This window comes from Microcebus murinus, chromosome 23 (genome assembly GCF_040939455.1).
Source record: "Microcebus murinus isolate Inina chromosome 23, M.murinus_Inina_mat1.0, whole genome shotgun sequence".
Lineage (NCBI taxonomy): Eukaryota > Metazoa > Chordata > Mammalia > Primates > Cheirogaleidae > Microcebus > Microcebus murinus.
In genome coordinates this window covers 20,305,610-20,321,428 of record NC_134126.1, presented here as the reverse complement: position 1 = coordinate 20,321,428, position 15,819 = coordinate 20,305,610, and the positions used below count along the sequence as shown (strand labels likewise).

Below are 15,819 nucleotides of genomic sequence, written 5' to 3'. Positions count from 1 at the left end.
AAAGCGGAGTTTATCCAATAGTTAAGATGCATGTTGTCTCATTTCAGGATCCTAGACCTCCTGCAGAAAGGAAACTATTTAATTTTCTCTAACCTTGCATTTTTCAACTGTATTTAACTAAGGAATTCTTTTTATATGGCATCTATTAACACAGTTTAGAAAAATGCTTCTCCTAAGAGTGACTTCATTATTTTAACTGTAGGACACACGTACACAGACTACTTGTTTATGTTGCAGCTAACAAATATGCAAATTAACATAGGTGAACAATTAGCAAATTAGATAATTATGCTTTTGTACTTCTACTTGCAAAATTATTAGTTTATTTAATTAAGACACCTGTCTTAAACGGAAGAGTTGCACATGGAAGCGTTGAATTAACCTGGCTTGGTGGTAGATATACGAGATTTGTTCAGCAATTAAAAGTACCTGTAGAAATGAAAACACATTTTGCTTACTGGTGTTCATAATCAAAGCAGAAGCTCTTTATTTAATCCTGTGAATTAAAGAAGTATCAAAAACATAATGTGTGCATTTGCTTACCACTATTGTTCCTCAAACAAGTTTTCCAGAGCAATATTGAATCCTAATAGACTAATCCACATAGACTGTCATCATTCTTGTAAAAAGATGGTCCCACTCATGGCATCCCTTTATTGATTAAACCTTCAATAGCCTAGAGTACATATTATTGCCTTAAGGTGCCAATATTGGTGTCAGCTTGCATCATTCAAACACAAATTCTAATATACATGTTTCCACAGTCTCTTTCCCCAATAGAAAATTTCAAAAATTAAAGACCAAAGAACCAGAATGAAGCAGAGACAATAAGCCATTGTTTGCTGTGACACTTCCTATTACCCTTGCTCCTTAGTGCTGCCCCTAAATCTTCATTCCAGCAGTTCTCCAGGCATGTCCCTGGGATACAAATCCTGTGTGCCATGCTTCTACATGAAAATATCCATCCACTTGGCACCATCATCTCAGTTCATGGCCAAGGAAGACAGCAAGCCAATGAACTAATATGCATACATGTGTGACCACCTCATGCCAGAGTTGGCTCTTTCTCTCTCATTCTAATTTCAAAACCCCCTTGTGTCATAACCTTCTGCTTTCTCTTATTCCTGCCACTGTGATTGTCATTTCCTCTTAAATCTCCCAAACCATGACCCACATTCTGAGTTCACTTTCTCTTAAGAAGTTATTTTTTTCTCCTTCCACCAAATGTCTTAAAAGCCAGCCCACATTATCACATACACATCCTCATCACGCAGTTGCACGGTGGCGAAGAGCCCAGACGCTCAGGCCAGATTAGCCGGGTTGCCAGTTCTGCTACTGATTGGCTGCATGGGCTTGGGCAAGTTGTTCAGATCTGTGTGCCTTAGTTTCCTTGTCTATAAATGAAAAACAATAGTCCCTATCTTTAAGGAGAGGCTTCACAAGCCTCATCTGTGAGATGGGAATAATACAGTATTTATCTCAAAGGATTAGTATTAAGATTACACAAGTTTAGGACTATAGAATACTTAACGGGAGTACATAGGTATCCAGCTGTAGTACATAGCTGTGTCCATACAAGTTATGCTACTATTGCAACCCAATATCTGCCTCCATGTGCTACTCAATGATTTTTGTCCTTTAAAGATCACTACTGATCCCTTAAATACCAAATCAAGTTACCCTTCCTCAGTCCTTATCCTCCTACGCTCATTGGGCTTTGGCACCCCTCAGTTCCTTCTGTGACATGGAATTTTTTAGTTGTTCTTCTGAACTATTAAGAGCTGCCTTCTTTCTTTAGCTGACTCATGTTCCTCTCATAGTCCCTTAAATAGCTTTTGTTTCACAAGGTTGGGTTCTCATGCTTTTTTTTCTTTTTCTAAATACTTGCCTTTGCTAGCTTATCAAGCCTCATCTCTCAATGATCACATTTACACCTACAGACCTCACATCTCTCCCAAGCTCTGGTCCTGTATTTCTACCTGGAGCCCATCTATCCCCACCGGCTTGTCCCACTGACATTCCATATTAAACATGCCCCAATCCAGAGTCAACTTCCTAAATGACCTTGCAAGTTTTATTTTTTGTTTTCTTAATGTCTCCACCGTGATCCCCAAATTCAAGGCTCAAAATAAAGGTGTCATCATAAAATATTTTCTAGCCATTCTATTCTTAGAAAATCTTTGACATTTGCCAATCTTTCCTATGGCCAAGTTGGAATCTACTGTAAGATTCGAAATAATACAATTTGCATGTCTGAATTAGTATAAGGCCGCACTAACAAGAAATGAATCATTCCCCAGAGAACAAAACTCTTCACCCTATCATGCGTAAGAAAAACATGTTGGAATATGAGGTTAGTTTCCTTTTATAATCACTTAACCTATGTGAAAAGCCTCCCATAGTTGGGCATGATTTAGCTGAGGCATTGGAATACTATGTCCAAAAAGGAACAATGGTTGTAAACAAGGTGATGATCCAAAATCCTTAGCATAAAAATGTGTTATACATCCAGGCAATATTATCATTGAGAAACATGAAAGTAGGTACATTATTTTGCAATTTTGCAGTCCAGCCTTATAAAATACCTTATCCTGAGACATCATTTCTTTCCAAATGATAACTAAGGTACAGTGTTGCCACTGTAACTGTTCTATCAACTTATCAGGAAAGGTATTAATGTAGACTTTAAGAAAGATGGTGTCAAACCAGATACTGAGTTTACACTCATTCAATGATCTTCAGTGTTTTATTTAACCTATCTTGCCTTCACAAGAGTAGTTACTGTGTGTGTTTATGTGGATCATGAAATTATTTTGCTAATTCCCCCACCTCACTTACTTTAAGGTCCTTAAGAAACAAGCAATGCTCCTATCAGCAAACTTGCTTTCCTTAGCTTTGCGCTTTGGTAGAGAAGTTTACCAAATTGTATTGTATTTCACAGAAAAATCCTGAGATTCTGAAAGAAAGATGCTGGAGAGAAACTAGATCATCTTTCAGTCCATTTATCAAAGTGTTCACATTTCCCATTTCAAGCCAGGTGAAACAATAATAAACACTGAGAAATGAGAGCTGCAAAATAGAAAACAGGAAAAAAAAAAAAAAAAAAAAGGAAGAAGAAAGCTGATGTTTCGGTTCTTGCCAACTTTGGATCCCAGGTGGAAGGTTTTGGATAGCTTGTGAATCACGCTTTAAAAAACTGTGATGTACTTTTAAGGCTGGAGTGTGGTTTCTTCCCTATTTCCAGCAAGGAACTTGCTCATCGTGGTGAGTCTCAGAGACAAAGTCTGTCAAACCATCTGAGTAATTTTCCCTAAACACAGGTTAGTACTATCTACTTCAGTAAGAAGAGAGGTGTAATGGCTCAATGTTTCCTCTTCTCTTGGCAGGTTACAATTAAGGGTTAGAGTAGAGGAAGGGGCCGATCAACCAAGTGGTCTTCACTAACTTGGAATAATAACAAAGTCATCCTATGGTCTGGGACATGTGGTTTATCTTTTTTGATTCTCAGTATGAACAGTTCACCAGAATGGCATAAAGTTGCTGTTTAAAAAAAGTTGTACTGTTACCAAAGAAAGAGAATCAGTAATTCTCTCTGAGACTGAGTAAGGTAGTCCTTCTGAGAGAGATCCTTTCAGATCACAGAACGTTTATCCTAATGGCCTTGCTTTAAGTGTCAGACTCCTACTTAGATTATATACCCTACAGGAAAAATAAATAGTATTATTATGATAATATATCATTATTGAAATGCATTTATCATTGTTTCCTCTATATACCTCTGGGAAGAGTATAATAGAATCTAACTGATTTTTACAAGGCTTCTAAAATAAGACAATATCAGAGCTAGAAGAACCGTATTAATAACAGTAATGCATAGATTAATACATAAAGCAGAATGGTTGCTTATATGCCACGTGCACAGGACATTCGCGAGATCCAGACTTACAAGTTCGAGATTACAGGAGGCCTATATTTAAAGACAAATTTTCAAAGAGGATAATCATTGAAAGTATGTTTCAGTAATATATCAAAGAGAATACTGAGAAATAGACAGTGTGACACATTTATAAAAGAATGCTAGACAGAAAAATGTGTCTACAGAAATCCCACTAAAGGAAAATGAGTTGGTTCCTTTTTTGACACTTGGGTATGTTTATAATAAAGAAGTATATCCTGACAGGGAGAACTTTAAGATTGGCTTGCACGTAAATCTCCCCATTTGGGAGACATCACAGAGTACTCTTTTCCTTTTAATTTGAAAGTGTCCCTATCACAAGGCAGATGACCTCTCAAACTCCCATTCAGCCACAAAACTCCGTGAAATCAGAAAATGGTCCTAACCATGTCAGGAAAGCTGCCAGTCTCTCTTGATAATGGAAGAGGGCGAGCTGAAAAAACATTCAATAAGCATAAAATAGGCATTATTGATGTCTTAAAAGTGTTAGTATCCCATGAAACACGGGAGCGTGGGTATCCGGATTAAAATCATTGGCACCAGCAGGACCATAACTCTCACTGCTAAGCGATAATGCATTTTGCATTAATGCTTAACATTGAGAAATCCTGACATGCCACACCAAGGGAGTTCCAAGTTCAGTAAGTAGAGTCCCTTTGAATTGCGGTCCTGTGGGCCACAGTGGGTGAAGAGAGCCCAGGCCGAAAGAACAGGGGCAGGGACTTGATTTAAGGAAAGGAAACCTGTCACCATAGACATTTTAAGAGCCCTACTGCATGTGGCTCCAAGCCATGTGCTCTGAGCATGTCCACCTAGCAGAGGGCAAGAGACTCACTCAAGCCTAGAGAAGCCCACAATTTAAACAATCTTCAGAATGATTTGGGGAATTCCTTGAAGGCACAGGGTGTATTCTTTTACTTCTTTACTTGCCCTCTATTCCAGCAGCTATTACGATGGTTTGTCAAAAGTGAGCATTTGATGGCTGACCGAAAAATGAAGAGTTTTCCTCCTCTTAGCTCCACTCAGCTATTTCCCCTCACTGTAAGAGAGTCCTATCCCCCAACCCCACTCCTCCCAGGGAGCCAGCAAAGCAACAGACATTGTTTCTTTTGACTGATAGATTATTATCTCCAACACTTTCTTCCCTTTGCTCTAACCTCAAGTTTCAAAGGAGCAAAAGAGAAATATTAATAATTGGAGGCGGCCTGAAGACCTCAGAGAAAATCACTGCGAGGCTGATACCAGCTGTGCAAGCTTTTGTGCCTCTAATAGGACACTATATGCTGAGAAGCAGGAAAACAACAGAGGGGTGTGCTTTGACGTTGAGATTTTATGATTAACTCCTCTGACTAAATGCAGACAAGTATAAATGCTCTGCCTGGAAACCAAGCCTAAGACACAAAGCAAAATGGCATCCTTTTAAAAGCCAAACACATTTCGGAGAAGAAAAAAGGACTCCGTTTCTATTTACATACTTCGGCAGACTCCTCCTCCTTCCCCCCACCCCACCCCCAGCTGCCAACCTAGGTGTTTGGCGGGCATCCACTGTAATCTGTTCTCCTTCATTATGTTAATCTGTGGGCGGAAAGATTTCTGTCATCTTCGAATCGCTTGTACAGCAATGGTAAACACCTTGGCCTGTCTGTAATTGGACAGGTGTCTGCACTGATGTCACCCAGCTTTTAATTCAATTAAAGAACTGGCTGCTCTGCTCTCATCACCCACTCATTTCCGTTGCACTTTTAGTCTGGCGGTGAAATCCACACACAGCAATTGTCTAGCCCGAGTCCAAAGTCAGTCGCCCCCTCGCAAAGATCACCCGTGATATTTCAGCTGGACTCCAACAAATCCGAGAGTATTTACATGTTAGTAAGGCATTTGGAATAATACGGTGCATTTGTTATCTCTCTCTTTTTTCTTTTCTTTTTTTTTTTCCTTTATCTTTAAATTCTACAGGATCTAAATGGTGTCTTCTACTACTGGCCAGTAATTAGGAGCAGTCACAGTAAACAGAAAAGCTGTTTCTAGCTTCCTCTCCCCGGGGCTTTTCTCCATCTCATGAGAACTCATCAGAGTACAATGCTCTTATTTATTTGCTGGCATTTCACATTTGGATCAAGAAAGTGAGGGTGGGCAAGAGCAAGACATTTATTAAGAGGGCCATCTGGCCAGGGATGCCACACAGGCAGAGCTGCTACTGCTACCTGGAGACACAATGCAAGAGCCCACTTTTTAAAAGAAAACCAGCCAGGGGAAGGAGAGAAGTCTGGCTCAGGCCTCTGCTGCAGTGCTGATATATTCTAATTTTTAAGTATACATCCCAAACCAACCAGTGGATTAAAGAGAGTAAATCAATCCAACATGCAATGCTTTCTGCCCACTTAAAGGAACCTCTGAAAATAAATTAAAGTTCTAACACAGACATTTTGACACAGTGACCCCATGAAACTGAATAATGACATTTGTTAAATATGGATGAAAATTTAACAGTCTAATAGCGATCTGGAAACACACCCAGGATGTTTCTCATCAGGTTCTTAGTAGCTTAGGAAGGTGGGATTTGTTGTTGTTGTGTTTTGGGTAATCTTTTAAATAAAAATAAGGATTCCTGATATTTATAAAATGAAAGTCAATTTTCATTTTACCCAAAATGTGGAACAGTAAACACACTAACCCCAAATTTAAGATAATCCTTTGGAAACTTTAAAACTAATTTTCCTTCAAATGGACTTTCTCATCTTGTTTAAAACTTCTGGTAGAGACCACAGAAGATCACATACCAATCAAAGACTATGTAGATTTTGATGCTTATAAATAGGAAAAAATATATATTTTTTTTATTCTTTTATTTTCTTTATAAAATATAGAGCCTAATCCAAGTCTAAGAGGGTGGTGTAAACAGTGATTTTAATTGACCTCAAAACATTATCCAGTTAAGATTCTCTCAGCAGCCTTACATCTAACCTCAAATTTTAAATCAATGCCTTTGTTGTAAGAACTACAGAGTCTCTGCCATTTTCATTCTAATTCAGGAATAAGTTTGAAGCCACGGACATGTGTTAAAGTTTTATCTTACATAAAAGGCTGATACTGAAATTATTGGTACCCTTCAAGAAAATATTGGACCTGCCTAAGCAGGAAGGCAGGAAAGGAGACAGGAAGAAAAGAAAAGAAAGAAAAATGAAAGTCGCCCCTTACTGAACAGTGTCCTAGGACCCCTGCTAAAAGTGTCTGGTAGTATTTCCCCATTGTACAGAGCAGGGCTATGGTTGGGCAGAGTGAAGAATGTGGTACCCAAGTCCATACAGCTTGGAAGCAGCAGAGCTGACATTAGAACCTATGGTTTTGACGTCAAGACCATTGTTCTTCCTCTTTGACCTAAGCCCCAGTTCTACAAGAAGAAAAAAAAAAAGTGTTGAAGAAATGTTACTAAAAATAATAGCACACTTTTTATGGCAAATACTTTATTGCAAATGCACCTTAAAATGTGTTAAAAGGTTGAAATTTATTACTAAAACTTACTATCTATAAACAGAAAATAGTATTCTTGTCTCCCAAATGAGCAAGTGTATATGACCATAATATTCCTTTATAAAAACAACTGATTCATAAGAAACTCTATACAGAGGGGTGTATGTGCATTATTGGGATTAGTGGGTACAACGCCAGACTTTTATTTATTACTATATATATTTTTTGATTCATTCTAAATATAACACATATATAAAATGATCACAAAAGGTGGAAAACAGAAAAGTTGGGGTGATTATTCCTAATCTTTATTAAATCAGATTGATAACCTGGAAGTATTTGTATTGAATATTATTAGCATTATGAACATGCCTCTAGTTGAATATCACTGTAGACCTAAATTTATATATTACTATCATTTTTAACCATGGTTCAACATGTTACCAAAAAGAAATCCAAATCCTTCACTGCAAATTCGTACTACTTAAAATAAAATGAATAACTTATAAAAAAAAACTGTAGATTTCACAATGTACAAGTAGTTCAGGCACATTATGTATTCAGGAGAGTTAGGCAAAGCTATTAACTCATCAACACTGCATTACCTAATGAAATTCTTCTACATTAGCTAAGCAGGAACATTACATCATTTCTATTTTTACTATTTATGTCATAGGCCGTATTTTTGTCTTGCAAATTTTTTCAGACCGATTTCTTTCAAGATTTACATTTAAAGAAATAGTTTGTAATAAACTACAAACATTGAAATATTAGTTTATGGCATACCATAAAAACTGGCAAAGATTTCCTCCAAATTCACCTTTTAATAATACTATCAAAATGAATTTTATTCATATACTTCTGATGCTTGCCTATTGTGGCAGAGACCGCTAATCACCCTCTTATTATGTATTACACTCCTCTTCCTCTATAAAATACAAAATATTTTTTTAGCTGGGAAAAAGGCCACTTTGAAAAAGGACAATATTTCCCAGCATTCTCTGAAGCTAGGCACAGCCATGTGACTAAGTTCTGACTATGGAATATAACCAGAGGTGGAGGAACACCTTCCAAAACATGTCTTTAAAGTGAGTGTGATGTGACATAAAGTAAATATGTCTTTAACCATTCCTTTTTCCTGATGGATAGAAACCAGCACGGGAAGTCTGAAGCTAGAACAGCCATGTTGGACCATGAGGTAGGAGCCATGGCCCTAAGGATGGCATAGCAAAAAAAGGATATTCACGGGTCCCTGGCACTATGAACGTCCCACCTCTGCATTGACTTACTGTGGACATCTATCGCCAGAGAGAGAAAACTTTCATCTTGTTTAAATCACTTGGGCTTTAGGTTCTGTTTCTCAAGTGAAACTAATAAAAATGATAACCCCATTACTATTAGTTTTCCCTTCATAAAACTTTTATTTTATATACAATATTATACTTCTTAAAGAGTGCTTGGGCTATATTTTGGTGGTATATAAAAATCAGATTACCAAGGCAGTATCTATGACTAGCCTGGAACATAATAATAATTTTTAAGTAAATTAATATTTTCTGCTTTGTATAATTATAAGCACTGCAGCAGTATTGGCTTCCTTTGTTTTTAATTGCAAATAATACAATGGTTAAGTTCTACTATGAGGTATAAGTTTTAGAATCAATTTTAGATTCTATTCACCCTACCAATATTTTCCCCCATTGGAAAAAATGTGTATTAAATTCCAAACATATGTTTAAGCTGTAATAATTTCATACGTTATTTCATAAAATTAGAGAACTGTAGCACTGAGGAGACTTTAGTAAGCTGAATTTGCTTATTTACCCATTCCTTCATTCATTCTTTTAAGAAAAGTATATTGATCATCTACCTTGAGCAAGGTCCTGAATGAGACTTAAAATAAATATAAAACAGGATATTTTTCCTCCAGGACCTTATCTAATGAAGAAATAGCCTGGGTCCACAAAGAATACCCATAGGCAGTTTTAGCAACTGTACAGTGAGAATTCTCAGTTGAATAGAAAGAAAAATTGCATGGCATTGAATTAAAGTCTCTCTCTGCAAACATCTCAGGTAAGTAAGATAATAATAGATATTATATATAGATTATAAATATAATATATGTATATGTGCATATACACATATACAGATATATACACATATAGAGTAGCATCTTATTGGTAGATTGATGGCTGAGTTTAAGTTCCAAAGTCAGGCATAAGGCAAAAATAACTTATGATTTAAAGTCCCCTTGACAACTCCTTATATGGCCCATAAAGTACAGTACATTTGGTTTTGTGTATGCCTCTAACTCTTCATTAATCAATGGTTCTTTATTTTTATTTTATTTTTATTTTATTTTTTTTTTTTTTTTTTTTGAGACAGAGTCTCACTTTGTTGCCCAGGCTAGAGTGAGTGCCGTGGCATCAGCCTGGCTCACAGCAACCTCAATCTCCTGGGCTCAGCGATCCTACTGCCTCAGCCTCCCGAGTAGCTGGGACTACAGGCATGCGCCACCATGCCCGGCTAATTTTTTGTATATATATATTTTTAGTTGGTCAATTAATTTCTTTCTATTTTTGGTAGAGATGGGGTCTCGCTCAGGCTGGTTTCGAACTCCTGACCTTGAGCGATCCGCCCGCCTCGGCCTCCCAAAGTGCTAGGATTACAGGCGTGAGCCACCGCGCCCGGCCTAATCAATGGTTCTTTAGGGCTGTTGAGCCTTCATTCTCTTTGTGGGCACCCCACCAATGAATTTCACTTCTTTGTCAGTAGTTGGGAAACCCTAAAATTATTCACACATTCTTTCCAGCTGATAGATATTTACAGTTTCAGGACTGGACAGCATCCTTTGCCTGTGACATTGCTTTAAAAGTTTTTTCACTTTTTTCTTAACATCTTTCCCACTTACAAGGTATGTAGTTAAAAGTTTGTAACTTAAATACATGCACATAAGACTCTACTACAACCTTACAGTTATATTTCATGTATTGAATTGCACTGGTCTCTCTTTTCTTTGAACCTAATGGCCATCCTGCAATTTAGAACTTAGGTTTTTGTTTTCTTTTTTGGTTTTGTTTTGTTTCTCATTTCCCATATAAATAGTGAGCTCCTTATTTTTCTACTGAGCAGCACAGGGTGGGGGGAGTGAGGCAGAACCTAGCACCCTAACCCCAAATCTTGTGAATCAGAATCTGCATTTTACCAAGATCGCCAGGTAATTCTCGCTTCCTTTCTACTAGGAGCTTTTAGAAGCACTGTGTTTGAGAGTCAGAGGACCTACTGATGCTGCTTGCTTCACTTGCTCTAGCATTTTTACGGTGGCAAACCGAATGCGGTTGGAATAAGAGGCAGGAATAAAGCAGGGACAAATTCAAGCCTAGCAGGTGGAAATATTCCTTTCTCACTTGACTATTCCTTTATAACAGTGTTTTTCAACATAGAGTTCATGAACCTTCTGCAAAAGAATCAACTGGAACACTGGGTAAATGCAGATTTCTAAACCCTAACCCAAATATACAGAATGTTGTTTGAGGCATTCATTAATCTGCATTTTATTAGCAATCTGGGAATCATCTTATGACCAATGAACAATAGAATCGAGAGTCACTAATTATTACTGGTAGCCACAGAAGAGAGGAAGAAATTAGAGACAGATTTTTAACATGCAGCCCACTTTCTTCAGGTAAAAGATTAAAGCCCATTGTATATGAGGACTGAACCAGTTTTAGTGGCAAAAGCTATATTATCAAGTGCATTATAAATTAAAATATCCTTTTATTTTTCTACATTAATTTGGGCATATTTGGGTCATCTGAAAGATTATTAGTGCTTCATCTGCTAACCTACAGTGAATAATAAATAGTATTATTATTATTTATTATTCTACCAGAGGAAGGAATATAACTTCTACACTTTAGCTCAATGTAATGCCACAATAAAATTGAGAAAATATTTTCTGTATAACAATTATATTCACAGCACTATGCCAGGTGCTATAGTAATTACGCTGGTAATTAAGTTTACACATTTAACATCTTAAGGAAAAAATAATTCTGGATGTGCAAATTCTTGAATCCGTTCATTCTTGACATAATTTCAAATCAAATTGTGAAGTGACTTTCTGAGCAGCCTTCAGTTTGAGGGGAAATGCCAGGACTGTCTCTCTGGGCTGCAGCTTTGCATGTTAACAGGGCTGGAGGGAAAATCAGCAAAAGCTAAGGCACAGTTAATTGGAGCCCTTTGCAACAAGTCTTAAGATACACAGGAGTGATAACCGCAGGGCTTCCTACCCTGCGGCTCTGGCTGAGGAAATGAACCTTAAAGAACTCCTTGCTCTGAACCCTGGCCTTGGGAGGGCATAGAATCTAGACCCCATGGCCCAAAGGGGCCCATTTGCTCCGGAGTGGGGTTGTTAACCCTTGGACTCTCCATGGCTACTGGGATTTATCTCATTTAATCCTCTGGTAGCCAAATTCATGAATGGTAAATACTCTGTTTCACTATTCTGTTCTTCCAGTACTCATAGTTGATATTCGTTTTTAAAATTTTTCTTTGCTTCTTTGGCTTCTGCTTTTTTGTAAATCTGACCATAATGTCCCACTCTTTCCCAATAATCATTGCACCTAATTTTTGTTGTCCTATGACATTCCTTTGCTAATGTTATTTTACTTACTTTTAATATTTTATTATTTTTGATATAGATGTTCACTTTTCCCCCCAACATTTTTGAGTTATAGTTGGGAAGTGAAAGTTGTCAGAAGAATTTCTGGATAAAATTGAAATGTGATCGCTGGTGTCAAACTCCTCCATTTAATCGTGCTTCCCAATGCAGGCTGTGAAATAGAATGACCAACGATCCTTTAAAAATACAGTTGCCCAGGCTAGATTCCAGATGGATTAAATCAGAGTCTGTATGTGGGGCACATGAGCGTCAGTATTTTTTAAATCTCCCCAGGTGACTCAGTTTGCACCTATGGTTGCAAACTACTACCTTATAAGAATCCCAGTGCAATGACCAAAGGTTTAGATATTCCCAGAAGGATAGCAAGCAAAGACAAATGCACTACTAGAAGGAGAGTCCCAGGCAAACCTAATTCCCAAGACAGGTGCAAAATGCCAGCAAGCTCCCAGCAGTCTTTCTTTACCAAACACAGGGAAGAAAGGAGCTGAAACTGCAGGATTGCTGTGAGGCTAATGCAAATTTACCTCAATTGACCCTGTCGTCATCCCAGTGAAGGTTTTTATTAACAGCAACTAGCTGCTCAGTAAGATGATTTGGAAACAATTTCATTTTCCTAGGCAAACACCCAGTCTGAAGATAATTTTCAGGATGGGGCAACTGAACTATGGAGTTGAGGTTGGGAGGGGGTGCGTTTAGCTGATAGAAAAATTGTAACTTGAAAGGAGTATGAGAACATAGCTCTCAAATTATTAATACAAAAGACTATCATATTGTGGGGAGGATTTAATTCAAGAAACCTGTAAAATTTAAAAATCATCAGTTTCATGTTATTAATAAGACCTAAAAGAACATGGAATCCATTAAACGAGAGACAGAAGGTAAGTGGTAAACAACAGAGATGAAGATGAAAATTGAGGATACCAAAAGGCAGGCAGAAATCAAAGGCAGCAGGATAAGATGAGGAACAAATGCAAATCATACTGAAATAGAAGAATTAAAAAGCATCTTAAGTCTCAAGAAGCAGATTCAGTGGTGCAAAAATCAGAAAATGAAAAGAGAAACAATTATGCGGTAATAACCCAGAATTCAGAAAATGTAATTCACAGATTATAAAGGTAACTATTAATTCATGGAACATTCACTATGTGCCTCTTTCTGAGAAAAATAGTTTATATAGGTAATTTACTTTTATCTTTACAACATTTTCATAATATAAAGGGTTTTATCCCTAATTTGGGGGAAGAAACTCCGATAGAGGAATATATTTTTAAATTTGCCTGAGGTCAGACAGCTACAATGTGGTATAAGTGGGGTTTGAACCTAGATTGATTTGACTCTACAAGTTGTGTTCTGAACTACTAAAATAAGGAGGACAACCTAGGAAGAAATGTGTAAAATATTGAAAACTGCTATTTCTCACCAGAAGTAATGATCATACACCCAAAGGCAAATTTTCTAAGCTGAATAAAGAACCAAATCTGAAAAACAGAGCTCATTATATAATGAAAAAAATTAATGAAAAGAAACCAACATATTTTCTGATAACATTTTTTAACTTAATAGGTAAAGAATGCTTTTTCAACCAATAAAGCTAGATTGCCTTGTGCTTTTACTGCCAGCATTATTTTATTCAAATAAATACAATTCTAACAACCAAAATTAAATATTAAAATCTCAACAAAAGTCATCTCAGAAATGCTAACGAGGGATTACTTTCAAGATCAACAGAAAAACTGCTCGTATTTCCTATCCACTTTTCTTATTTTTTTCTTTTTTGGTATCTTGTTATCTCAACTAACTGTCAAAGCAGCTGCCACCAACCAATCTCTATTCTCCTAATATCTCCACCAAATCTGGCCTTCTGGGTCTCTACTATCTAACCTTGTCCATTTCACTTTCCAGTCTTCTTTTCCTTTACTGCGAAATTCTCTTTCTTCAATAATTATCCCAGCTGGCTTTGGTACTCCCCAGTTCACATCCTCTCTCATTATCCTGACTATGCACAAGAATAAAAGTCAACATGACAATACCAGAGTTCTTCTTAGTCTTTCAGATTACCTTCCACATATGCCCTTGCTTCTCCCTTTAGCACAGATACCTTTAAAACCCCTGGAGGGGACAAAAAGCTAAAGAATTCATAGTTCATACTGGCAAGAATAGCAGAAAAAAACCATAAAGCACTAAAAGCCAATTACTAACAAAACTGGAAAGTATAAAACATGATGGCAGAAATAAGAGCAATTATATCAATTATACAAATAATTGTGAATGAGTCAATCTCCCCTACTAAAATACAGAGAATTTCAAGTTGCACATAAAACTGAAACTACAGAGATATACAATAAATCCTTATGCAACATCATCAATATGTGCAGTTTTGGGAAACTGTGACTTTAATTAAAAAAACATATAACAAAACGAATTTTTCCATTTGATACTAATTGATATTAGTAAGAGTTACATTCCTACAGCATATTTCTGGTCCCAAAAACATCATCAAACCTCTTCATAAAGACTCAAACACTTCTAATATTAAACATTGAAATAAATATGAGGTATACATACATTTAAGAAAGATTAATCAAAACAATCAACATAATTATTTACCCAAGATTTGGTGAATCAGTGAGTGACCACGGTCATAGTGTAGGTGGGTTACATCAAAAAATGAATGCTTGCAAAGATAAACTTGTCAGGAGCACCTCCTACCCCCAGGCAGTTCCGAAAACCATCACAAATAGGGCAGCTCATTGAGCCCTTTCATACCGTGTCATTTATTGTTGTGGATATGTGATGAACACAGACTTTATGAATTTTTATTTGTTAATAATTTGTATCCATTCATTCATTTTCCAACCCGCTTATTCCTGTTCAGGGTATCAGGTGGCCTAAGCTAGTCCCACAAACTCAGGCCGCAAGGCAGGAACCAGCCCTAGACAGGAACCATCTCATCTCAGGGTGAGTTCACACACAGCCACACTCACTCACACAGGGACCATGGAGACACCCCAATTCACATCATCAGCACTGCTTTGGGATATGGGGGGAAACTGGAATACACAGAGAACTCACGTGGACATGAGGAGAATGTGCAAACTTCACACAGACAGTAGCAATGACCAGGAATTGATTTTTTTTTGTCATCAATGTCATAATGAATCAATAATATTATTTGAGGACCTGCTGTACAGTTATATCCTGCATAATGACCTTTCGGTCTACGACAGACTGCGTATTAACAGTGATCCCATGATGTTATAACACTGTATTTTTACTGTTCCTTTTCTATGTTTAGATACACAAACACTTACCATTATGTTACAGTTGCCTACAGTATTCAGTATAGAGACATGTTGCACAGGTTTGCAGCCTAGGAGCAATGGGCCATACCATACAGCTTAAGTGAGTAGTAGGCTATTCCATCTAAATCTGTGTAAATACACTCTACGATGTTCTCACAATGACGAAATCACCTAAAGATACACTTCTCAGAACGTGTCCCTGTCATTACACAACATATGACTGTACCTAAAGCAATGTGACTTTAAAGCTTAAAACATAAACAATAAACATAGAAGTGATAAAAACAAGAAAAACGCAAACAAAACATGTCTCAAAGAGGAACTGACAAAACTATATTAATAGTTGACTTTTTCTTAGTTTTTGACAAATTTGGTATATAAAAATGAATGCCAATTGTTCAGTAGTT

At 37.1% G+C, this 15,819-nt stretch overlaps 1 protein-coding gene across 1 annotated transcript in view; it reads right to left on the bottom strand.

Moving 5' to 3' along the window:
• The window catches only part of USH2A (usherin), a 654,133-nt gene that overhangs the window by 374,552 nt on the left and 263,762 nt on the right, over positions 1–15,819 (bottom strand). The window lies entirely within an intron of this gene.